Source organism: Bidens hawaiensis, unplaced genomic scaffold (assembly GCF_021521415.1).
Source record: "Bidens hawaiensis isolate Kalapana, Puna unplaced genomic scaffold, B.hawaiensis_p1.1 tig00004282_1, whole genome shotgun sequence".
NCBI classification, from domain to species: Eukaryota; Viridiplantae; Streptophyta; class Magnoliopsida; order Asterales; family Asteraceae; genus Bidens; species Bidens hawaiensis.
Window position 1 is genome coordinate 702,619 of NW_027491257.1, and position 13,175 is coordinate 715,793.

The window sequence follows — 13,175 nt, forward strand, 5'->3', positions numbered from 1 at the left end:
TGTTTTCACTTCGCTTGACGTGTATGACTTTGCAGTCGTTGAAATCGCGCATAAGGGATTTTGCTTGTGCGAGGTACAGGGCCATTGTGTCGTTCACGGCCGTGTACGTCCCGTTGATTTGATTGGCTACTAACATGGAATCCACGTGGGCTTCCAAGTGTTTCACTCCCATCTTACGCGCAATTCTCAGCCTAGCCAAGAATGCCTCATACTCGGCTTCGTTATTCGTACTTGGAAAATCCAGTCGAATAGCGTAAGTGTATTCTTGGCCTGCTGGGTTGGTTAGTTTCAGCCCTGCGCCTGAACCCTCGTTACTGGCTGCTCCATCAGTGTAGAGTCGCCAGACATCATTGATGTCTTGTGCTGGAGAGGGTTGAGCCTCTTCCTGGCACTCTTTTTCCCGCGATGCAGGCACTTCTGCAATAAAGTCGGCCAAAACCTGGCCTTTTATGGCTGGTCTTGGCTTATACTTTATCGCGTACTCCCCCAACTCAATTGCCCATTTTGCTAGGCGTCCCGATAACTCGGGTTTGCCTAGAACGTTTGCAAGTTTGAAGTTGGAGAGAATGGTGATTGGGTGACCCTGGAAATATCCTCTTAACATGCGTGAAGCGTGTATAAGTGCTAAGACTAATTTTTCGAGGGTAGAGTACCGGGTTTCTACGTCTGTTAGGATACGGATGACATAATAGATTGGCATCTGGATGCCTTTTCGCTCTACTAGCAGGACTGCCCCGGTTGCTCTATCTGTTGCGGAAAGGTATAGGATTAACTCCTCTCCCGCTTTTGGTGCTGTGAGCGTTGGGAGTTCGATCAAGCGTGACCGAATCTCCTGAAAAGCTGCTTCCGCTTCTGGTATCCAGCGGAAGTGCGTTTTCTTTAAACAGTTTCTCAACGTTGACACGAATGGAAACGACTTATCCGCGTGGTTTGCCAAAAAGCAATTAGGTGCCACTAGTCGTCCATTCAGTGTCTGAGCCTGTTTGATGGTAGTAGGTGATTCCATTTTGATAATGGCTTCGACCTTTTCAGGGTTCGCTCTGAAGCCATCTTTAGTGACGATGACCCCCAAGAACTTCCCTTCTTCCATTCCAAAGGCACACTTGCTCGGGTTGAGCTTCATGTTTATCTTCCTGAGCGTGTTGAAAGTTTCTTCGATGTCTTTCAACATCGCTTCTGGGTCAGGGCTTTTGATGACCAAGTCATCCATGTAGACTTCCAAGTTCCTCCCAATTTGGGCATGAAACTGGTTGTCCATCAGGCGTTGGTATGTGGACCCGGCATTCTTAAGTCCGAATGGCATCATTTGGTAACAAAATGTGCCATCGGGCGTCCGAAAAGCGGTTTTGTCCTGATCATCAACGGCCATGTGGATTTGATGGTACCCCTTATACGCGTCCAGGAAGCATTTAAGGCGGAACGGTGCCAACGAATCCACCTTAAGATCAATTTCGGGTAACGGATAACAATCTTTGGGGCATGCTTTGTTCAAGTCCTTGAAATCTATGCACATGCGCCATTGTTTGTTATTCTTCGGTACCATAACGGGATTTGCAACCCAAGTTTGATATCTACTAACGCGTACGATGCCTGCGTCAAGGAGTTCCTTGACTTGGGTTCTACACGCGTTAGTTTGTTCTGGCCCCATTACTCTGCGCTTTTGTACGATTGGCGTAACAGCCGGATCGCATTTGAGCTTATGCTCTGCCTTACTTCGGGGTACACCAGTCATGTCAGCTGGTGTCCACGCGAAGATGTCAGCGTTTTTTTGTAATAAGCGCTTGAGTAAGGTGCGTGTGGGATCAACAACTGTTGGGCCAATGGAAACGGCCTGGTCAGGGTATTTGCCGTTGAAGGCCCATCTTTCTGGTTCGGTGATGATTGGTTTAGCCATCTTTGGTTTGGGTTTAGATGAGACAGATGCGATGCATACCTGGGGAATGCCGGTGATCATCGCTACACCCTCAGCTGTTGGCCATCCCATCATGCCGTGGACTGAGGATACCACGGCGTTGAATCTTGCCATCCCGTCTCTTCCGAAGAGAATGTCGTATGTGTGGTGTGGCTTCCTCATTACGACAAAATCCACGTCTTCTGTGCGTGAGTGATTCCCGTCCGTAAGAGTGACGGGGAAAGATAGGATACCCAGGGGGGTGTTTGTGCTGCCATCGAACCCTTCCATCGAGGCGCAGATCGTTTCCAGGCGTTCCTTGTCTTCGTCATCTAACTTGTCGAAGAACTGCCTGTACATCACCGTTGACGAGGCGCCGTTGTCAGCAAGAGTGCGAGAAGTGATGTAGTGCCCCAGCTGGCTTTTGATGACGATAGGGCCTTCTTTGCTGGGTCCTCCTGGCACTCGCGGGAAGCGCACCTCAGCTTCCTTCCACGCACATGGTTCCGTCGTTCGCCTTTTTCTTCCTCTGATCTTACCATGAACCATGTTGATGCTGATGTCAACGGGCTTTCGTCCGTTGCCTCAGTACCGGTTGTCGTTCCTTCCTCCCTTCTTGATTGATGCCACCAGGTGTGCCAGTCTTCCATCCTTGACGAATGCTTCAACAATATCCTTCAAGGATGTACACTCTTCCGTACTATGACCTTTTGTCCCGTGGAAGTCACAGGATTTACTCTGATCCGCATTAGGTCGCTGCCGGATCATTGGATCTTTTGGCCATGGTAGCTTTTCATTGGCAAATAACAGTACAACCAATGTAATAATATCCATCCCTACCAAAACAGCCCATTATCTTCATGTTTTACTTTCCGAATACACAAAGTAACTGACAAATCATTCAAAGACAAACTAAATGTAGTACAATTATTGATTCTTTAACCTTTAAAGTTTCACCCCTGAAAATATGTATACAGACATCATACATGTACATATATGCCAAACCAATTAATTGTGACATGCTTATTTAAGAATTCTTGATTATTCACTCTTAGGCTCTCTAAATATTAGATTTTAACTCAAATCATCTATGTTATACCGAGCAGAGATTATACAAGGAATAAATAGTGTTGGAAGCAATGAAAACACGAGGGCGGTTCAATGACAATTTGTTACGGACTGAAACCATTGCCAATTAAGGGACTTGTCCCGTGTCGGTTTTATGGAAAACTGATGTAGGGTTTATAAGCCAAATGGGTTCCCTCACCCACCAGACTAGTCTTTTGGGTTGAGTTCTTCTGTTTGGCTTGTAACATGATACAACTTATAACCTTAATTTGAGCAAAATTAGGATTTTAACATTAAGAACCCTTGTAGCCCAACTTTTGGCAAGCTGTTCATGAATATATAGTGAATTCTAATGATATAAACATAAACTATGATTTATATACAAGAGCCTCAAATTTCTCTACTTATAGTTTATCACTCTTTTGAGTTTAATGATTTCTAATTAGTTCGTATTATTCTGTTTCCAACCCGTTTAACAGCACATAAATACTGAGAATTAAGTTCTTAGACTCATAACCAAACAGAACTCCACATCCAAATATCTTTACTTGGAGATTATTGAAGGGATGATCAAGAAGCATTTTCAACTCCAATTAAGGATGGAATTCGTTTTATCGTTTGTTTGTTTGGTTGGTTGGTTGTTTGTTTGCTTTTTGATTTTTGTTTTTTTTTTTTTCATTCTTTCTTCTCGTTTGCTCTCAATACCTAAGCACCTTGAGAGAATGAGTGTTAAATAGGTGGTGTTTGTGGGTTGGCAGGTTCAACACGATATGATCCCGAAAATTTGAGAAGAACCCGAACATGATCCGATGCTGGAAATCGGATTGGACACACGTGATCAACAGGAACCGCGTATTCACGGATTGACCCGACGTTGTGTCAGAAATTCACACAATCGCACCCATACGTAAGATTGACCAACATTTCATTAGAAAGAACTCAATAATGTACTTGACACATCTTCGTTATGTTCTTTCAACTGATGTTTAGATTGTTGACATTCTCACCAAGGAACTCTGTACTACCAGGTTACTACTATTCGTCCCAAGCTACACAACAATAGTATATTCTTTTATTCGAACCGCATAGAATCTCACATTCAAACCTACCCTTTTGAGACTATGATCAAGGTCGACTCATCTACCGCTGTGAGATGGTACCCTCCCTGATGCGCGGGAAGCGCATGAAATCCGAAAACCCTCTCCCCATGTCGGTTCGAACCCTGAATTAACGCCATGATTCGTCCCTTCACCCATTTGTCCTTCAAACTGGCCCCATATATTAGATGACATATCTCAAATATATATAAACGAAAATTTTAAAAGATATATGGTTACTTCCTACATTCTCTCAAGCCACGTGATTGTTTTATTTGTAAATTGTGGTTTCTCATGCATTTGATCTAGATTCATGGGTATTGGTCTCACCAAACCCAAATAGCTCTTAAACGGGGGTTATAACATCTCATTAAATTGAAAATTAATCTTACCAGATATGTGATATATGAGATGAAAATCCTATAAAATAGGGATATACTAAAAATTAATATCTGAGTTTTTTTTTTTAAAAGATATCATTTATAATTAAGAAACAATTTTATAGTAAAAAAGTAAGCGGTTCATGGGTCTCACCGAACCCAGGTTGCTTTTAAATCGGATTATAACTTCTCATTTTGTGAAACCATTTCATAATCAAATCCTAAAATCTTACAATAAATAAAATTAAAATTCACAAAAGTATATAAATATTATAAACGAATAATGTAAAACAACCCCGTAATACGAGAGACAAAAAAACTAGTGTGATCTATATATGTATCGATATTAATATATTTAAATTTAAATATTTTAATTATCACATTTAACTTTTGAGATAATTTAAAAAAAATATCTTTTTGAATTATTTTCTAACTAGCCAGGTGCCCGTGCGATGCAGCGATGTACGCGCAAAGGCGGTCGATGTTAATACGTTTGTAACCTCGCAACGGTACGTGCGTAACCCGACGGTGGTATGCATTTAACATGGCATCGGATATGTGGCCGGCGCCAGTAAGTGCGCCACACAACGTCTATACGCGAGCAATCCGGTATGTATAAACAGTGTCATCCGTTTTGAAGGACTTGTTCCGACCCGAAAACGTTTCAAACCCGAAGCCCGTTTTGACGTGAATCTTTTCGATATAAACCCATCCTGACATGAACTAACCCTTTTTTGTATTAACCTGTTCCAACCCTAACCCGTTCCGACACCATTAGCCAAGCCTGCCCGACCCGTTGACGGTAATAACTTGTAATCACGTAACATATTAGTTATTTTAAAATTAATAAACTATGACAATACTATACTCAAATTAAAGAGAATAAAATGCTCGAGTTTAAACCTCCTGACTATATGTATAGAATTATATATTTTTCACTGGAAGAGGATAAAAAAATCACAAATAACAGTACAACCAATGTAGTAATATCCATCCCTACCAAAACAGCCCATTATCTTCATGTTTCACTTTCCGAATACACAAAGTAACTGACAAATCATTCAAAGACAAACTAAATGTAGTACAATTATTGATTCTTTAACCTTTAAAGTTTCACCCCTGAAAATATGTATACAGACATCATACATGTACATATATGCCAAACCAATTAATTGTGACATGCTTATTTAAGAATTCTTGATTATTCACTCTTAGGCTCTCTAAATATTAGATTTTAACTCAAATCATCTATGTTATACCGAGCAGAGATTATACAAGGAATAAATAGTGTTGGAAGCAATGAAAACACGAGGGCGGTTCAATGACAATTTGTTACGGACTGAAACCATTGCCAATTATGGGACTTGTCCCGTGTCGGTTTTATGGAAAACTGATGTAGGTTTTATAAGCCAAATGGGTTCCCTCACCCACCAGACTAGTCTTTTGGGTTGAGTTCTTCTGTTTGGCTTGTAACATGATACAACTTATAACCTTAATTTGAGCAAAATTAGGATTTTAACATTAAGAACCCTTGTAGCCCAACTTTTGGCAAGCTGTTCATGAATATATAGTGAATTCTAATGATATAAACATAAACTATGATTTATATACAAGAGCCTCAAATTTCTCTACTTATAGTTTATCACTCTTTTGAGTTTAATGATTTCTAATTAGTTCGTATTATTCTGTTTCCAACCCGTTTAACAACACATAAATTCTGAGAATTAAGTTCTTAGACTCATAACCAAACAGAACTCCACATCCAAATATCTTTACTTGGAGATTATTGAAGGGATGATCAAGAAGCATTTTCAACTCCAATTAAGGATGGAATTCGTTTTATCGTTTGTTTGTTTGGTTGGTTGGTTGTTTGTTTGCTTTTTGATTTTTGTTTTTTTTTTCATTCTTTCTTCTCGTTTGCTCTCAATACCTAAGCACCTTGAGAGAATGAGTGTTAAATAGGTGGTGTTTGTGGGTTGGCAGGTTCAACACGATATGATCCCGAAAATTTGAGAAGAACCCGAACATGATCCGATGCTGGAAATCGGATTGGACACACGTGATCAACAGGAACCGCGTATTCACGGATTGACCCGACGTTGTGTCAGAAATTCACACAATCGCACCCATACGTAAGATTGACCAACATTTCATTAGAAAGAACTCAATAATGTACTTGACACATCTTCGTTATGTTCTTTCAACTGATGTTTAGATTGTTGACATTCTCACCAAGGAACTCTGTACTACCAGGTTACTACTATTCGTCCCAAGCTACACAACAATAGTATATTCTTTTATTCGAACCGCATAGAATCTCACATTCAAACCTACCCTTTCGAGACTATGATCAAGGTCGACTCCTCGGCGGCTGTGAGATAAAGTGGGATTTTGAGGAAACTACCTCCAAAATTAAGAGCATTCCCAATGGATTCCCTAAATTATGTGAGAGGGTTCTTCATTTTTTAGACATGGATAAAAATGGTTGTGAAAGGAGGAGAGAGAAAATGTTAGTGTTCATGGTTAAATTTGGAGAGGCGCACTGCTCATCTCTATAATTTTTTAATATTTTTGAAAGTGGTTGTGAGTGAATGAGAGAGAAAAGATAATGATAAAAATATAAAAAATATTATTTAATTGAAAATGAGAGAAAAAATAGTGTTTAGTGTAATTATAAAGATAGATATAGAGAATTGAATAGGAATGGTCTAAGGTGGGAATCCTTTTGATTTTCAAAATAAACCAAATATTGAGGGTAAGGTTTTTTACAGGATTGAAATTTGGGAGGGAATTCAAATTTTTGGCTAATCTTTTTTTAGAGATTTCAGGAAATTTAAGAGAAAATTTGATTTTTTTTATATATCAAAAGAAACAATTTTAAGAAACATAATAACGATAATTATAAGTATTATAATAAAAACTCATTGAAAATGCAAGAATTGATATTAAATTATATTTTTATTTTAAATATATATTGACAAATTATATAATGTTTGGGTGTTTTCTAAGTATTTTTTTTAACACTTAAAACAATGGAAAAACAAAATGCAACAACTAGCTTGTGGGGTTTGCATATTTCACATCCTAATTCTTACAACATGTGCTTTGTTATGTGAAATGTGATGGCGGGTTAAAGTGGCGTTAAATTATAAGGTTATATTAATTAATAATTAAAAAGATGTAAATTGCGTCCACTCATGTGTCCCTCCACATCGGCCCTAGCGCCATGGTTTTGTGGTGTTGACCTTAGGTAAGGGTTATCCCCTAATCAAAGACGGGTTTATTCCGATTTGGTGAATTTAATCGGCAGCTCATTTGAAGGATTTGTTGAACATTAAAAAGACATCATTTCCCCACATTGACCAACTCTTGCCCTTGATCAACACTCATTGGCCATAAATGATTTATTACTGACTCTACTTTGGCCATCGTTTCTTGAAGCGACTAGCTATTGATCCTAATTGATGATTACCATCCCTATTACAGATAACAATGAACCATGAATCTGATAGAAATACCATAAACAATTTCCGTCACTTATATAAATTCAACCTTTTTTACTTTCTCTTCTAACTGTATTATAAATTGGCGATTGTATTTTCAACCAAAACAATTTTGATAGTTAAATTAATAGGTTGTCGTCCTTATTTGGTAACATTTGCAGATGTTAACCAAATTCCTCCTAGTTGATCGTAAAGGGTTATTATTGACAATTATCAACCCCAATTACCCATATTGACCCAATTAAACATTAATTAACCTTAATTAACAATCATAGATCTTTACTAACTATCATTTACCCCAAATAACTGTAATTTACCTATTTACAGATTGTCCTTGTTAATCAAAATTAACATTAATTAACACTAGTGGATCATAATTGATCAATATTGACACTAATTACTCTTTTATTTTGTTTAGAACGATTTCTTGTATTTAGGCTACCGCACTCTCCAAATTTATAGAGCTCCAATGCCCCACTCTGGCCAGACTATTTTGTATTAACCGGGCCCACACTGGCTTCAGAGTTTGACTTGGACGTTCCCCTAAGAAACCATACCACTAGGCCACAAGTGGAGGATGACACTAATTACTCTTAATCAACCTTGAATGACTATCATAGACTATTAACGATTAATATTAACTCTCGGTAACACTAAGTCCTAGTTGCATATAGCTAAATGCTAATTTTCCTTAATCTTCTCTAATTGATCCTAAGTAACACCAATTTTCCTTAGTGTCCCATGCTTTTCAATAGTCGATCTTCACTAACTTTTATTGGCCATCATTGGTAAATACTGGTCTTCATTAACATTAATCGATCTTTTATCATCTTTATTGATCCCAACTAACGGTTACTCCCCTAATTAACTTTATTTACCCCCACCTAATCATAATTGACTCAAATTATTGGCCCTAATTGATCAATAAGGACACTAATTAACACCACGTACTTGACCCTAATTTACACTAATAAGCATAGGATCCAAATATATCATATTATGATCATTTTCTATTTTCTAAACTGATTTTAAGATTTTGTTTTGATTTTTTGAAAATTATATATGAGATCATTCTTGTGACTAAATCCATTTTATATTATTATTATTATTATTATTATTATTATTATTATTATTATTATTATTATTATTATTATTATTATAAATTGACTGTTTTGCGATCTAATTTATTTAATGTTTAATAAATATAATTTGCATAACAATTATTCGTTTTTAATTATTTTCATAATTGACCGTTGCCGATCTAAAAATACCCGATTGCTCAGTTTCCGACCGCTTTAACTTATTTAATATTGTGACTCACTTTATTTTAGTCGCTAATATAGTGACCGGGCAATTTCTGTTGGAAAATTGAGATCGTTTTTTTGACCAAATTAATTTTTTAGTTTTTCTACCTTTTGAACTAGCGACCACTTTTGCAATCGTATCAATTTCGGTTGCTACATTTGCGACCGATTAAAAACTGAAAAATTTTGGTTGCTAATCTTGTGACCTACTTAATTTTGGTCGCTAATTTAGCGACCGAACAATGTCGGTTGGTAAATTTGCAACCGTTTTTCCGACCAAAATAATTTTTTATTTAATTAAGTTTTCTATTTTTAAACTAGCGACCACTTTTGCAACCGAAACAATTTCGGTCACAACATTTACGATAGATTAACGACCGAAAAAATTTGGTTGCTAACTTTGCAACCGTTTTTGTTTTGGTCGCTAAATTTGCAACCGATTTTGTCTTAGTCGCTAACTTTACGACCGCTTTTGTTTCTGTCACAAATACGGTCGCTAACTTTGTGACCATTCTGGTTGGTCGCAAATTTCGGTCACTTTTGCCCATTCGTGTTGTAGTATATTTAGTAAATTAACAAAATTTGATTGGATTTTAATCTTTTAATTGCTACATATTACCCTTCTTTTAAAGATTTTATGAGTCTACCCTATATTTTTAAAATTCTATATAATAAAAGTGTTACCTCTTAAAATTCTATGCATTGTCAACCATTCGAAAGCTCCTTTTAATCTGTTAATTGCTACATATTACCCTTCTTTGAAAGATATTTTACTTATTTAATAAAATATAAAAATAAAAAAAGGGTACATGCATGTATTTAAATCAAGTGCTTCAAGATTATTTTACTTATTTAATAAATGTTTGGCATAAACAAAGTACAAGCTGACCATATATCAATACAACACTTGGTAGTTGTACGGTCAAGTCGTATAATTGAATCACTATATAATAATTGTTTGGTGTGAGTGGAACAAGTTGGCAACTCGTTAATATATTTTACTAGCATCCAAACTCCTATTAAAGACTGTCATCTCTATCTTATGATTCAAAGCCATCATCAGCTCCTTTTAATCTTTTAATTGCTACATATTACCCTTCTTTTCCCATACTTACATAATATATATTTGAATAGAAGGCCATGTCTTTTATTGAAGAAGTGAAGCACATGAAGATTCCTCTCCAAGAATTATCAGATGCAACTAATGCATTTTCCGAGCGAAATATCATTGCAAGAGGTGGATTCGGGATGGTCTATAAAGGCGTATCTGTAAAACATGGCACCATCGCCATAAAGATGTTGGATCCTCGGCAAGGGCAAGGAGACCATGAATTTAAAACCGAGATTGCCTTACTTTCGGTTTATAAACATGAAAACATCGTCTCACTTCTTGGGTTTTGCGATGAAAATGGCAAGAAGATACTTGTTTATAAGCATGAAAGCAAGGGGAGTCTCGACAAATATATAAAGAAGGCAGATCTAACATGGGTCCAACGACTTCAGATATGCTTAGATGCTGCCCGTGGGTTACAATATCTTCATGATGATGTTGAACCTCAACAGAGAATTCTCCACCGAGACATCAAGAGCTCAAACATTCTTTTGGACGAGAATTGGAAAGCTAAAGTCTCAGATTTTGGATTGTCAAGAATGGGCCCCGCGAATATGGCGTCTACCTTTGTTATCTCCAATGCTTGTGGCACGCCTGGATATATTGATCCAGACTACTTGAATACTGGTTATCTTACACAAAAATCCGATGTATACTCTTTTGGGGTTGTCTTGTTTGAAGTTCTTTGTGGGAGGTTCACATATGAAGCAACGCTCCACGATGAGCGTAAATATCTAACTACTTTGGTCAAAATACATTGGGGAAGGAAAACATTGGATGAGATCATTTTTTCCAATCTACGAAAAGAGATTAACGGAGCTTCCTTACTTACGTTTTCAAGCGTTGCCTATCAATGTTTGATGAGCGGAAATGAGCGTCCAACAATGAAGAAGGTCGTGGAACAACTACAGAAAGCTCTTGATGATCAACTAGTAAGTTGTTACAAACATCAATCTTTTTCTTTTATTGTTTTTCCTGCATAGGATCTATTGATCTAATAACAACTTAAAATGAAATACATTTCGTATTGTCATAGGCACCAAGTGGTTCCTTGTCGAATGATGATGATTTGGCTGCTCGTCACCGAAGAGAATTAGGGTATTTAAATTTCTAAATCTGATTTATTTAAGTTTCTGCTTCATGCTTAAAATAATTATTAATTATTAAAATTGAAGTTTAAGGGTAAAATTTTAATAATTATCTTTCATTTGGTGTATAATAGTTATATGGAAATGCTATATACACTGCATCTGAATTAATCCCATACCATTACCAAACGGCCGTTTGAGAATTTCTAATTAAAACGACTGTTTTGACTTCATACTTCTCAAACGACTGTTTGAGTAATTATCAGAAAATGGGGTGGCATGGGAATAACTTGATCCTAATTATATTCTTATCCAATAAAAGAGAAGACAGTGAATTCTAATTTACGCCATTTCATTTATTTATTTATTTATTTATTGAAGTACAAAGTATCATACTAATTCTAAAAAGTTCATCAGGTTATCGGCATCCTCTACACTAAAGTATGATGTCTTTATTAGTTCTAGAGAAGAAGATTCATTTGTAAATCATCTCTACTCCGAACTTATGAACCGTCAAATACTCACTTCACTTCCTCACGGAGAAACCATCCGTCCATCCTTCTTTAAGGTTCTTCAAGAATCACGGATTGTCGTCATCCTTTTCTCGCTAAATTATGCTAGTTCTGCTTGGTGCTTGAATGAACTCGCAATTATTATGAAAAATAGGCATGAGAGAGGGCAAATTGTTATACCTGTGTTCTATGGTGTGGAACCATCAGAAGTGATGTTACAAACAACAAAATATAGTAAATCACTTGCCATGCATGAGTTGAACAACAAAGTTGAATCTTGGAAAGAGGCGGTTGTGGAGGCAACTAACCTTTGTGGGTGGAACGCTGACTGGTAATTTTCTTCTTTCATTTTCATAAGGGATAATGACCAAAATGTTCATTTAAACGGTCAAAGTCATGAAAACGCCCATTTGACCATCTTATTCCCAAAATGCCCACCCCCTAAATCTCCTCAAATCGACGGCTTTTAATCATTACGTACCAGATGTGATTTTTAACTAAGCCAATATTTCCACTTGTAAAGTACTCGTCGGAAGCTAAAAAAGTACTTGTCATAAGCCAAAAAAAAATCTCGTAAGACGCCTAAAAAATCATGTCAGCTCCAATGATTTAAAATAAAAAAAACTATCGACCCGACTGTTTTATTACAAGTGACATGATCATGTTGGTTGAAAATCTCAATTGCTAAAATTTGAAAAGTGTGCAGGTCGACGAGATTAAGGGTGGCCATTATAAGAAAAGGCTGATCAAATGGACATTTTTTCACTTTCCCTTTTTATCAATGCATATAAACAAGAATACAATATGCTTGTAATTAATCTACCAGTCAATTAAAATTATACCCACACTGATCTATAATAACAATCCTAACTCACTTCATAATTTACTAATACAAACTATTATTTAATTGTCTAATATTCTTAGCTATATGATAAGTACTTCATGGCATCCATGTTCTTCTTTTGTGCATATTAATTAGCTAATTATCCCATTTATGCAACGTGCAGGCATGAATCCAAACTCATCACAAGAATTTGTGACGACATTTCATATAAATTGCATAGCTTCGATGCAAGTTAAAAGACTTTCGTGAAGGTAGGATCCTTCGAAAATCCAAGGTCCATGGGGAAACTAGACGTGGATAAAGATTTCCCTCAACAAATCACGAGAAACATTTAGGGCCAATACTAAGTTGTTCGAACAACGATGGATATGTCACAT

The 13,175-nt window shown here is 36.9% G+C and overlaps 1 pseudogene across 1 annotated transcript; it reads left to right on the plus strand.

Moving 5' to 3' along the window:
* The first annotated feature begins 10,231 nt into the window (after window positions 1-10,231).
* Window positions 10,232-11,468, plus strand: LOC143626053 (receptor-like protein kinase ANXUR2 pseudogene; annotated as a pseudogene). The gene is made up of 2 exons (XR_013152365.1): window positions 10,232-11,286; window positions 11,391-11,468. The product of XR_013152365.1 is annotated as a receptor-like protein kinase ANXUR2 pseudogene (transcript).
* Window positions 11,469-13,175: the final 1,707 nt, after the last annotated feature.